Source organism: Carassius gibelio, chromosome A9 (genome assembly GCF_023724105.1).
Source record: "Carassius gibelio isolate Cgi1373 ecotype wild population from Czech Republic chromosome A9, carGib1.2-hapl.c, whole genome shotgun sequence".
NCBI classification, from domain to species: domain Eukaryota; kingdom Metazoa; phylum Chordata; class Actinopteri; order Cypriniformes; family Cyprinidae; genus Carassius; species Carassius gibelio.
The window spans coordinates 13,965,338-13,977,823 of record NC_068379.1 but is presented as its reverse complement, the minus strand read 5'-3'; the positions used below and the strand labels follow the sequence as shown (position 1 = coordinate 13,977,823).

Sequence of the window (12,486 nt, the reverse complement as noted above, 5' to 3'; positions counted from 1 at the left end):
TGAGATTTTTTAAAATAAGTCTATTATGCTCATAAAAGCTGTTTTTATTTGATTTAAAAAAAAAAAATAATAATAAAAAAAAAAATTGTGGAGCCAACCAGACACTGGACTACATCCACAATGTATGGAAAAAGCAGTGTCAACATTCTGCTAAACTTTTCCTTTTGTGTTTCACAGAATAAAAAGTCACAAAGGTTAGACTGACATGTGGGTGAGTAAATAATGACAAAATTTACATTTTTAGGCGAAGCATCAATTTAAATGCCACAAATATCTGAATAAATAAATAAATAAATAAATAGTGCATTAAAAATACATTGCTAAAGCATGTATTGTTAGCATACGCATTTATACATTTATTGAGTGTTATTTCAACACCAAACAGGACATATTTTATTAACATATTGCACAGTAGATGTTTAATGTAATATCCAATAATGAACAAACACACTGAACAGACATTTTGGCAATGTACTGTACTGCATGTGCGTTATCAGGGACTACGCATTATAAATATTTTATTACTTTTACTTTTTTCTTTATTACTAAATTGATTGCCTCATTAAAAGCTCATCTATACAAACAGGTGAATGAATGAAATGAAAGGTAAATAGTAATTTTTTTTTTTTTTTTTTTTTTTAATCCATGCTAGCCTGAAAGCAGCATAATCAGCTACAACATCCTACAATGCTGAACAGTAATGTAACTCACTGGAGCACATCATTAAGTTTTTTTTTTTTCATGAGAATGCAACACTGCCAGAGGTTTAACACATCACCATGTTTATTTATTTAACTGAAGGAATTACACGTCTCACACACACTCACCTATGCCAAAATGTGCAAAATAGCTAATAACATGTAAACACCATAATTTCACGTTCATTCCCCTAAAGAACCCAAGCTAATATTAACATTTAAAGGCATTTCAATGCCTCCCACAGAACCCTTCCCCTGAGTCTACAGTCTGACTACACATGCACAATGGGCCAAGATTGATTTTTCCTCTGTTATTGTACCTGTATATAAAGCTTTGAGCTAAACCCCCACAAGATTCAGTTAGTGAATGCAGCTGTTGTGTTCTTTTAAATTCACACTTGAAGCTGAAGTGTGTAATTTCTGGGTCGGTAGCCTCAAAAAAATATTTACAAGTGATAGTTTCGCCCCCAAGACATGCTGCTGGTTAAGTCAATGTTGCTCTATTAAACTAGTCAAGATGTAAAAAAAAAACAAAAAAAAACCTTGTCTAGTTTTCTCACAGCAAGGCAATAAACCCCTTTTTTACATTACATAATTAGAGGCCAAATATTACCACAAATTCAGAAGGCAAGTATTATATTGCACAGACCACAAATTAATAAACCACTTAGTATAGTCACTGTCAACCTCAAATTCATATTCTTAGATATTAGAATGTGAACTACAATTTGTGGGGCTGTACAGAAATGAGACTCAGTACGGTTGTTTGAAATGCTGAGCACCTATTTTAAAGTAAAGGATCAAGAGCGGAGCAAATATCTACAATAAAGACACTATAAACCCACTCAATGTGGTGAGAAGTGAATATATCCTATATATGGCCTATCTATCCTATCTATCGGCCACATGTCTTGAATTTTGAATATGCACAGTATATACGTAAGCATTTGTCTGTTCATAGCCAGAATAAGGATCAAAATGGATCAGACACTGTGTGGATCAAATATCCGGCTATGCCAAACTAATGCACCTTCATCCCACTGGTGCTTTTGGTTAAAGAATTCAGTTTGCAGAACTGACATGAAATATCCACAACATGTGTACACACCTGAACACACACATACACACACAGCTGCTGATCGTTGATGATCCAGTCAGCTCATAAAATCAGTGAATCACTGATCTCTAACAAGTCACTCTCTCCTCTCAATCCACTTCACCTGGTCAGCACAAGGTGTTTCTGCACTACTCATCCCATCCACTGCGGCCATTCTAGCACCAGCTGTGCCGTGTGGGTGATTTATAGCAGCGTGATTCAGAGAGATTACACTGACAGAGCAGCAGCAAACACAACAAACCTTTCCTTTCCAGAGATCTAACACCTGCAGGGCTGAATAATCACACTGTCCCTCACTGCCCCTCTTTTGGTCACACGTACAGCTTGTGGCCTGGCCCCATTCATTACAGCTTTTGTCACAACATCAAGAGCGCGGCAGGGCGTTTGACACAATGTGAGGCCTATCTGACCTATTCCTATCACTCACAGCCTGATTGAAGACAAGTGTGATGGTCGTTTTTGAAAATGTATGAGAACTAATATTCCATTTACAAATAATAACTAACCCGAAAAAGATTTAATTTCTTCTTCTTTTTTTTTTATCTTTCAAACATATGTATTTTGTTAGCAAATTTTAATCATTAAATAATATTTAAAATACATTTTAAAAAGGTCCCTCTAAACAAAATAAAGACCTTAAAAATGACATGAGGGTGAGTAAATAACAGATATTATTGCATAAGATATTCAGTGTTTTTTAGCACTGTTCTAAATGTGTTGGCTTTTGGATTGTCAGTTTATCACCTTGTTTGTTGCATTTACATTTATGCATTTGAGGGACACGATGTTCGTTGAGATAAACATGCATGCATTCCCTGGGAATTAAACCTATGACCCTAGTGTTGCTAACACCATGCTCTACCAGTAGAGCTGCAGGAACATTACATTTGATAAGGACTTTATTCTATGTTTATTTAAATGTGTTCACTATGCCTTGATTTTTATTACCAGCTGTTTAGAACGATTCCCCCCACTATTCTCGTATGGCTAAAATAAACAGAAAAGTTTGAAAAAATTCCATCAATATGTAAATGATTTTGAAGCTTGAAATTAACTGTTATGCAAGGTACTAAATTATTTATAACTATATCTCCATGCTGAATCATGTCACATTTAATTTATTCAGTCTAGCGAGTGCTTAATTATTGAATTTGTATATACGGCACTTCATGTGGTTATAAATTTGTAGTCCATCCATCTTTTAGTGCTCTTAATTTCATCCAGGTGTCTGTTTGGACTGATGAGAAGTATTGATGACTGATGTTTAATTACTTAATTATTGAGTGGAGTTCAGTCAGCTGCACTCAGGGATGCTCTCATCTGCTGAACACAAACATCTCAGGCTCATCCAGCCAGATGGAGCTACAGTTAACACTCCAGATGTTGGAGGTAAGGTGCACATAAGAATTGTTAACAGTAACATCTCTTAAATTGCACTTCACCCCCCACCCGGCAGGTCTGTCAGTAAGTTAAAGTATAAAGTGTCAAAAAGTAGCTCTGGTGTAAATGTTTGTTCACAAAGTCAGCAGGCTCCCGTCTGAGTGCCAGCTTGTGAATATCACACAAAACTGCAATGCTAAAATCAAATCTAAGGAAAGGTCACATCCAGAATCATGATATTCAAACGATTTAGGCATTGTATTACAATCACACAGGTGGTTTAAAAATTTCATTCACAGTATCTGAGGCATGAATAAACCATATACAATAATAAATTAAAAATTTTATGACAGCATTAAAATAAGATCTGATTTTAGACCATTTCTTTTTAACTGAAACAGACTTAAGTACATAAAATATCTTAATTATTAATATAATATAATTCAATTTAAAAAATACATTAAAATAAGTAGATATTCACTGTGCCACTATGCAGTTACATTTATAGCTGGCCATTGCTTGAATCCTGTTTTTACAGGAGCCTGTCCTCCAACAAAAAACGACCATATAGGTCGGTTGTGCAAGCACCTTATTATGACCTATATTTACGTTTTAAAGTTAAAAATAATGACAGTATCGCGTTGCATCTGTCGTCATGAAATGACGTATGATGTCATTACCAATCAAAACACACGTTTATTTAAACGCAATGTCTGGACTTACACCGATCTAACAGTAATTTGCATATATTTAACTAGGTGGCTTATTCATTCGAATGAACGCATCTAACCCCACCCCTAAACCTAACCCTCACAGAAATCATGCTAAATTATGGTTTATTGAGCATATATACTTTTTACATGCATGTCGCTTCTTTTGGATCGAACCCATGTTAGCATGACTACATATCAAGGTATAACGCAATAACCTACCAACTGAGCTACACGAAACGCAAATCAGAGTGCAAATAAAAGAGTACAAAACATTACTCTGAAAACGACCTATTGCCGATAGGCGTGCAATTGTAACACACTCTGATGGGTCGTATTTCAGGGATTTGGACAAATGAGCTATATGAGCGTATTGATTGGAGGACAGGTTGGTTTTTCTGAAATATATCCATTATTAAAGCCGTGTTTGCGACAATTAGCACATGAAGCCAAATGTTTCTTTTGATTATTCAGTATTTTCAGCATTTGGGCATATTTACACTATTTAATGAGTAATCTCATAAAACAACTTGAACACCGCCAGTTCACGAGGTGAATGAAAATCAGGTTGACCTCGAACAGTTATTGCTGACCCATTTAATATGTTTCTTTTCAGGCTTCATAATCTTGAGGGAGTCAAATTCTGTATCCACTCTCAGAAAACTGAAAGATTTGATGCAAATATGAAAGCATTTTTGATTGTCTGTTTCATTTCAGTCTGCCACGCTGCTAAAAAGACTGGACAGTTTGCATGGATGATGAATATTAATCTCAGTATTGACAGAGTTGTTTCTTTTGAAATGGAGAGCGATACCAGCTGTTGCATCAGACCCTGTTTGATATGCAGTCAAACGATAAGGCTTCCTACTTATTCCTCCCCAGAGCCCCTGGAGAGTTACTGTTTATTTTCTCCAATCAGTGGAAATTTGGATATAATCATTAGTTATAATATAATATAATTATTTTTATTTTTTTGTGCTTCTGTGTGTATATAGTGTGTGTGTGTGTGTGTGTGTGTGCGCGTGTGTGTGCGTGTGTGTGCGTGTGTGTGTCTGTCTGTGTGTGTGTGTGTGTGTGTGTGTGTGTGTGTGTGTGTGTGTGTGTGTGTGTGTGTGTGTGTGTGTGTGTGAATTTGTGTATACACACTGGGTAACACTAAACAATTTTTAATTGTGATTAATCACATTATTGTCTGTGATTATTTGCAATTAAGCACATTGTTATGCACAAAACTAAAAATACATTCAAAAGTAGTGTATTGTGCACTTTGTTCATTTAAAAGTATTACTATATGAACACAAGTGCAATAACATAATAAGCCTCGATCATAACATTATAACAGGCACCTTTCATCGCAGCAGAGTGTGGCACGGGTAGAGACTCGTGTGTGCAGGATGCGGGAGAATAATTAGGGTGTGCTCACACTATGCAATTTTAACCCCCAAAGCCTGGTTCGTTTGACTAGTGTGCTCGCTCTGTTTAGCAGACCCTGGCTCGGTTGGAAGAGGTGGGCCAGAGAGCGCGGTTCAGTTATACATTGTGAGTGTGATCGCTAACAACACCAGAGCGCAGATCTTCTGATATGTGGTGCATGATTGTGTGAATATTTCTGAGCGGCAAAAGTGATAGATGTGTAAAGCAATATATTTTGAGCATACAACTCAGAATAATAAACCACAAAGTTAACAAAACAATGCACTCTCTGCTGTCTTCACATGCTATCGGAATCTTCCTATTTCCCATAAATTATATTGTGATTATGAGCTCGCTGCATACTTTTCTGTTAAAAATAACAATGGACAGTGGTTTGTTAATGCTGATGCTTAGCCTAAATAATTTGATTGGGAGCATTCCCTCCTGTGACCCATGGTTTGTCTGTATGTGTTTTCAGAGAGCCAGTGAGCGATGGACTTTCATAATAATAAAATAAAACTGCGATAAAAACACATTAACTTGCCCATATATATATATATATATATATATATATATATATATATATATATATATATATATATATATATATATATATATATATATATATATATATATATATATATATATATATATATATATATATATATATATACTCATGAACTTATTTTCTGTCATTTTGTGTGCATTCACTAATCTTGCATTAAAACAAACAGGTGCAATCAAACACCGCCACATTTCGAAAAAAAAATAAATACAATTCTTAAGTTTTGCATTCGCACTGAGAACAGAGAGATACGTGCTTGCTGCTGTAGTGACTGACAGGCTCAGTCAAACTCATATTATCCCTCAGGTATAATTGCATGTCTTCTGTAGTGTAAACGACTCTTGACACAAGAGAGCTAAGGGCTAATTGAGTGTGGATACACTCTCACCTCTCTAAGGCTATCAGAAATACCAGTATCACATGCTACTGAAGGATGAAGAGGCAATGCAATAAAACAAATGTAAAAAAAAAAAAGCAATGAAAAGACAACAATAAAGAAACAGATACAAACGAATTAACTGCCCCTGAGCCTCTTCAGTTCAGACAGTGTATCCAGAGATGGTGAGCATCTGTCAGCTGCTAAATGTGAAAAACTGCAAGTGTGTTTTGTACGAAAGAAAGAACTTCATCAGACAGAAATGTAAGAGGGCAAATTTTCCATGACAGCAGTGAGATTAAGATGAAGACCGTCTGTCACGCTGATGTGTTCCTCTAAATACTCACAATCTAAATATCTGTCAGACAGCGAGAAGTAACTGTGACAACACTGTGAATTCAAGAGATCCTACAGTGACCTTGTTTAAACTGACACTGCAAGGACCAGACTTTTACTGCATTTCAACACTAAGGGAAAAGTATTTTATATGCACTGCCTGCCTTTATTTGATCAGAAATATTTATTCCTGTGATTGCAAAGAATTTTCAGCATCATCATTACTCCAGTCTTAAGCGTCACTATGCTGAAGAAACTTTTTTTTTTTTTTTTTTTTTTTAGAATTCCTTGATAAATAGAGAGTTGTAAAGGTATTTACTGTCAGTTAAATTTAATGCATCCTTGCTGAATAAAATAATTAAAAAAAATCTCCCACCACAGACCTCTGAATATTAGTGTAAATTTTTAAACAGAAATACAGCTCGTTTCCTTATTATTTCAAATCTTTTTATTAGCATTTTCAATGACAGTGCAGAATGATTCATCACAATTTTTTTTTATTTTTTTTTAAACTGTAAACAAAGCAGATTTGGAAGAAAACAATAATAATGAGAAGAAAAGAATAATAAATAAATATAAAAGAAAAATAAATAAATTAGTAATTGAATAAAATCAGCTCAAGTTTCATGAACAACACTTTCATTTAAACACACTCAGTTGTGCTGGATTGTGGGAGCTAAGTGGTTATTTGTGCTGAAAAACAGTTTATTGAATTCACTCTTAAATCTGTCCTTTTTTCTATTTATACAAATTACAAACTCACACAATTCCATGCTGAATGCAGAACTGAATGGTTTCCAGGTGAACACACAGACTGATAAATATGATGATTGAACCGTCAATAGTGCTACCTACAACAACAGCATGTGATAATCACTCTGATTGAATCTTTCCCATTTCATCTTTCTTGTGAGGAAAAGCAGAAGTGTCAGGCACTGCTGGAGCCAGGCATTATCTCCAGAGGCATTAGACAGAGACAGACTCTGCACTGGTGCTCTTCAGTGGTCCGGGGAAGAAGATAAACAGAGTTCTTCACAGATTCCATGTATCAGGTAGGACGTGCACCTTCATATTGCTCTACATAAGATTTGTGGCACCACAACAACAAAAGTGCAGCAGGAGACATATACTACTGTATAGACCAGAGGAGACAAAACGGTACATCTTAAGGAAAGTAAGAGAGAATGTTATGTCATGGAAAGAACAAAAACTACACACAGACAGAGTGAAGAAAATTCCCTTAAAGCATCTCTTGAGTTGGTCACATTGCTCAAATCCCACAATTGCCTTGGAGGGATTTTGCAATTGATTTGTTCATAAACAGATCACACAATCCACTCAGTACAAATGCATAAAGTCATGCCTTTCTCTGCTATTTGAGATATACATTTCAGTGATTCTATTTGTAATGTGGAGAAATTGCACATTTATTGCACCCAGAGCCCAAAGCCCATACGCTGCATGCAGTTAACAAACATGATAGAGGACAATGTCTGACTGCATTAAAGACTGTTCATACAGAATATGTATTTGCTTAAGACACATGTAAGCAGGGGAGTGGGGGGAAAAAGGCAAGGCCTTGATTTAAAAGTCGAACATGATAGTTTTCACATACCGTTCTAAAAAAAAGTGTCATTTCTTTCGCTGAATGAGCCCATGGTTTTTAATGAATCAGTGACCCATTCATAAAAACTTGAATGAATGAATCAAACAATCAACTGTTGGTGCGAATCGGTTGAATGAATGACTGAACAACTCACTCATTAAGACTTGCTGCCAAAAAGTCATAATTATCAATTATCTTTTTTTTTGTCATATTACAATATTTATTTTTAAATAGACCCATTTATTATAATTTATGCAATTCAAACGACAGTGCAAATGTACTCTAAGCTCCATCAAACAGTCTGCAAATATACCTAAAGGCCAGATCAGCTTCTGAAAAACAATGTTCTTGAGATGTTGTAGCCTTTTAAAGTTTTTGTAATAAAGTCTAAGATAAATCAAAATAGTTCTTTCAAAAGCTACTTTCTGTAATGTCTATTCAATGCTTTTCTTACTGAAAAAGATAAAATAAAATAAAGTTTTTATTCTCTTATTCCAAGAAAAGTGCCACAAGGCCGTTCCAGATCTCTGTGGCCCAATTTAACCCCTGGATTCACAAATGAGAGTCATTCTGGAGTGTCAGATAAAGTAGAAAAGCTCTGTAAGCTGTAAATATATATTTACAGTTTATATATGACTAAACCATAGCTCTGGGAAATGGTGTTATTTATGGAGCCGTGCATTTTAGAGCATCTTATATGACATTTGTATTTGAAAGATGTGCATGTGTTAAGCTGAAGCCTGTTTTGAGGAGAAAGAGCCTCGACTCTATGAAGTCAACCTCAGATACATGACAAAAGCTGAGACAAGACATTCAGGAAGATACTCCATAATTTGGGACAGATGGCGCCTCGGTGGCACCAGCTGCGCGCCGAGGGAAATGTGCTGCATTCTGAATAGTGCGGATGCAGCAAGTCTATAAGAAACACACAGACAAACATGTTTATTTACAGCAAACTCTTGTCAGCACAGAATCATCTGACAACTCGAGACAAGATCCAGAGCCTGAAAGCTCTGAGATCTTTCATCACTCATTCCTCATCTACTTGGATTTGAAGCTTGAGACAAATACAATTACGCAGTGGGAGACAGGGTCAACTCTTGATGTAAAACATTTATGACACCACACTCAAAGATTCTCTGTATTCTCAGAACACGAAGGAGCAAAATAAACAAAAGACAAACAAAATAGAAGCAGCAGAAAATAGTAAGAATCATGGGTTATTATGGGAGCAAAAAATGTCTTGTGCTTGTGGTTCCTGAACTTTAGTATTTGAAAAAGAGCATGCAGTACTTGCAGAGTTGGACAGATGTGAAGACATCAAAATGCTAATGTTTTCAGTGGCTTCTGAAATGGCTGGTAGGTGATGCCTTTAAAATGGATAACATGATCTTTAACAATGAGAAGACTGACAGTGTAATTTACACTTGTCACTAGTAATGGAGCCACGTATGATGGCACTTTAAGGTCATTAGAGCGATAAAAAAGGAGCTGCTATCTTTCTTCATGCCATCTCGGGGAATCGAAAGCAAAAGGGAGGAATAAATTATTCTGCCGTTTATGTTGCAGTGTCCCTTGTATCTGCAAGAGTATCTGTCCCTTTTCTTTACCACAGCTGACAACATTATAAAAAATATTTTAAATATCCTTGTATTCTAAAGGAAACCCTTGACAATTTTTTTTTATATTAACAATACTAACTACTACTACTACTACTTATAATCTAAATTAGCTCAGTAGATTGTTCATGCTTTCTACAGATTGGGATTGTTTACTACATATCCTTTCTTATAATATATATCTTTTCTAGACTTCCTGAAGCTCAACTGTTCAGCTTCAAGACTGTGGGTCTGATTTGTATGACACAACATAAACAAGTTGCTTTGAATAAATTTGTCTGGCAAATGCATAATGTTAGAATGTAAACAAAAGTGCAGAAAAAAAACATTTTGCATTGCATTTTGATGCAAAAATGCTTAACAATACATTTTCAGCTGGATACTTCATGTCTTTTCCTAATTTAATAAAAAACTAACTATGAATAATGCTGAAAATACATATCTTGCAAATGCAATGGATTTTCACGAACTAAGATTATCTGATTGTTCACACTGTGAAAACCAAAGTCATTTTAGCAAATAAAGCAAACTAACGGCAAACTGAGCAGCAAAAGAAATGTCTTTCAGATATAGCTTCACACAAAGTGTTTCTCTACAGTTGCCATCTGCTTGTGATCACAACCTACATGTAAAAATGTGTAAACCAAGCAAACAAATCTGTGCAGCTACTATGATTGGGTATTGGGTACTAATGAGGCAGTTTTAGAGGACGAGTGTCCCTGGACTAACATCTGAGAGAGAGAGTGGTTGTGTGTGTGAGAGACAGATAGAGAGAGTAACTTCCACAGATGTGTTACACTTACATATTGAGTGAGAAAAACACGGTGTGAATTATTTCACATCATGTGTCAGACATGATATATTCAGACCCACATGGAATCCGTTCTAAAACTTGTGAAATGACTTACATGACTGTAGCCCAGCAGTCATATGTCCTACACACACACGCACACACACAAACACACACACACATACATATACATACATATATATATATATATATATATATATATATATATATATATATATATATATATATATATATATATATATATATATATATATATATATATATATATATATATATATATAATATACAATATACTGTACAATGTACAATATAAAATTACTTACTACACAAAAATAATATATATACAATTCTTCCCAAATACTCATATTTACACGGACATGTAGACACGCACCCACATGCACATATGCCCATAAAATACATCGGCTACACAAAATAAGGAGGTCATACCATCCTGTTCATGGATACTTTTTACAAGTAATTAAAGAGCCACACAGATGTCGTTTACACTACTGAATCGCTGAAACGAGTCGTTATAGATTTCAAATCTTTTGACCATCTATATGTACGTCACTAGGAGCACTTTGCATAATAATCTCCGCCTACCGTCTTGAGAGAAACTGAACTCTGACCTGCCCCACCCCCCCACACAGACGCTCTGGTTGGTGTGAGAGCATCATGTCAAGGAGGCCGTTTGTTTTATTTTCACTGCCAAAGAATGAAAATCAGAAGAACCAATGGCTAAAATCCATTTTCACCACAATACCAGAGCAGATTTTCAAAGCGTTTGGCCATAAAAGAGGGTTCATTTCCAACTTTATTTAGAACAACAGGTATCTCTGAATCACAACGCAAAGTATGATTATGAAGTTATGTGTCTTTTTTCTCCCGAGCGTCTTATGTGTGCTGTCTGCAGCCTTTGTTTGTGCTGATCGTCATGTACAAACACGTCATTAAAATGAAGTGTAACTCCGTGAATACTCAACGAAGAGACATGAGAGAGATATCTATAGAAAGCTTGACATGTCTACTTTAAAACTAAACAAGTGCTGCTAACAGATATTATGTGATAAAGTAATCCATATGAAAACAACGCGATGTCTGTTTTTCATGTCTCCCTTCATTATATCTAATGTGACCACGCCCGCGCGCTGAAATCGCTATTCAGATTCAAACTGAAGCGCGCGGCTTGAATACACCCACACAGAAGAAAAAGCAGCGAGACTGTTCAAGTTTTTTATTTTACTGTTTGCTTCGCGATGAGAGGAATAAGACATAATTCACCCCAAACAGATGCTAACGCATAGTTTACAGTGTAGGTGTGTGCGGAACAACCAATCCAAACTTGTTATGTTAGTTGACCAATCAGAACACAGTATGCTACCGAAAGGTGGGGTTTAAGGAAACTGAATCTTTTGAACAGCTTCGCGCAAACCGTTTGGGGATCTCTGAGAATTGAGGTAATTTTAAAATGATATTTTGACAAAATGACAATGTTTTTTAACCTTGGATGAATTTAAACCTAATGTACAGGACTTATAAACAGTGATAGAAAGCTTAGAATTTTCATCTTACTGGCTCTTTAATTTTTGGTGTTAATAATTAGATGATTGAAGGACATGCCAATTACCAAATTTAAGCATATTCTACAAACAGCTAAAATGTTGAACATTAATTTAATTAAATACAACAACCCTTTTTTAGTGTGGCTGAACATAAACATAAATTATTTAAACATTGCATTAAAGTCATTGTTTTCATCTATAAAGTGCATTACCAGTGCAAACACTTAAGCCTCCTATTTTTCATTTTATAAAACCTTTTTATCCACTTATTATAGTCCAAACGCTCTCCTGGT

At 35.4% G+C, this 12,486-nt stretch overlaps 1 protein-coding gene across 1 annotated transcript in view; it reads right to left on the bottom strand.

The window, feature by feature from the left end:
• Positions 1-12,486, bottom strand: part of LOC128019346 (thrombospondin type-1 domain-containing protein 7B) — a 180,215-nt gene that overhangs the window by 99,607 nt on the left and 68,122 nt on the right. The gene's annotated exons all lie outside the window — the stretch shown is intronic.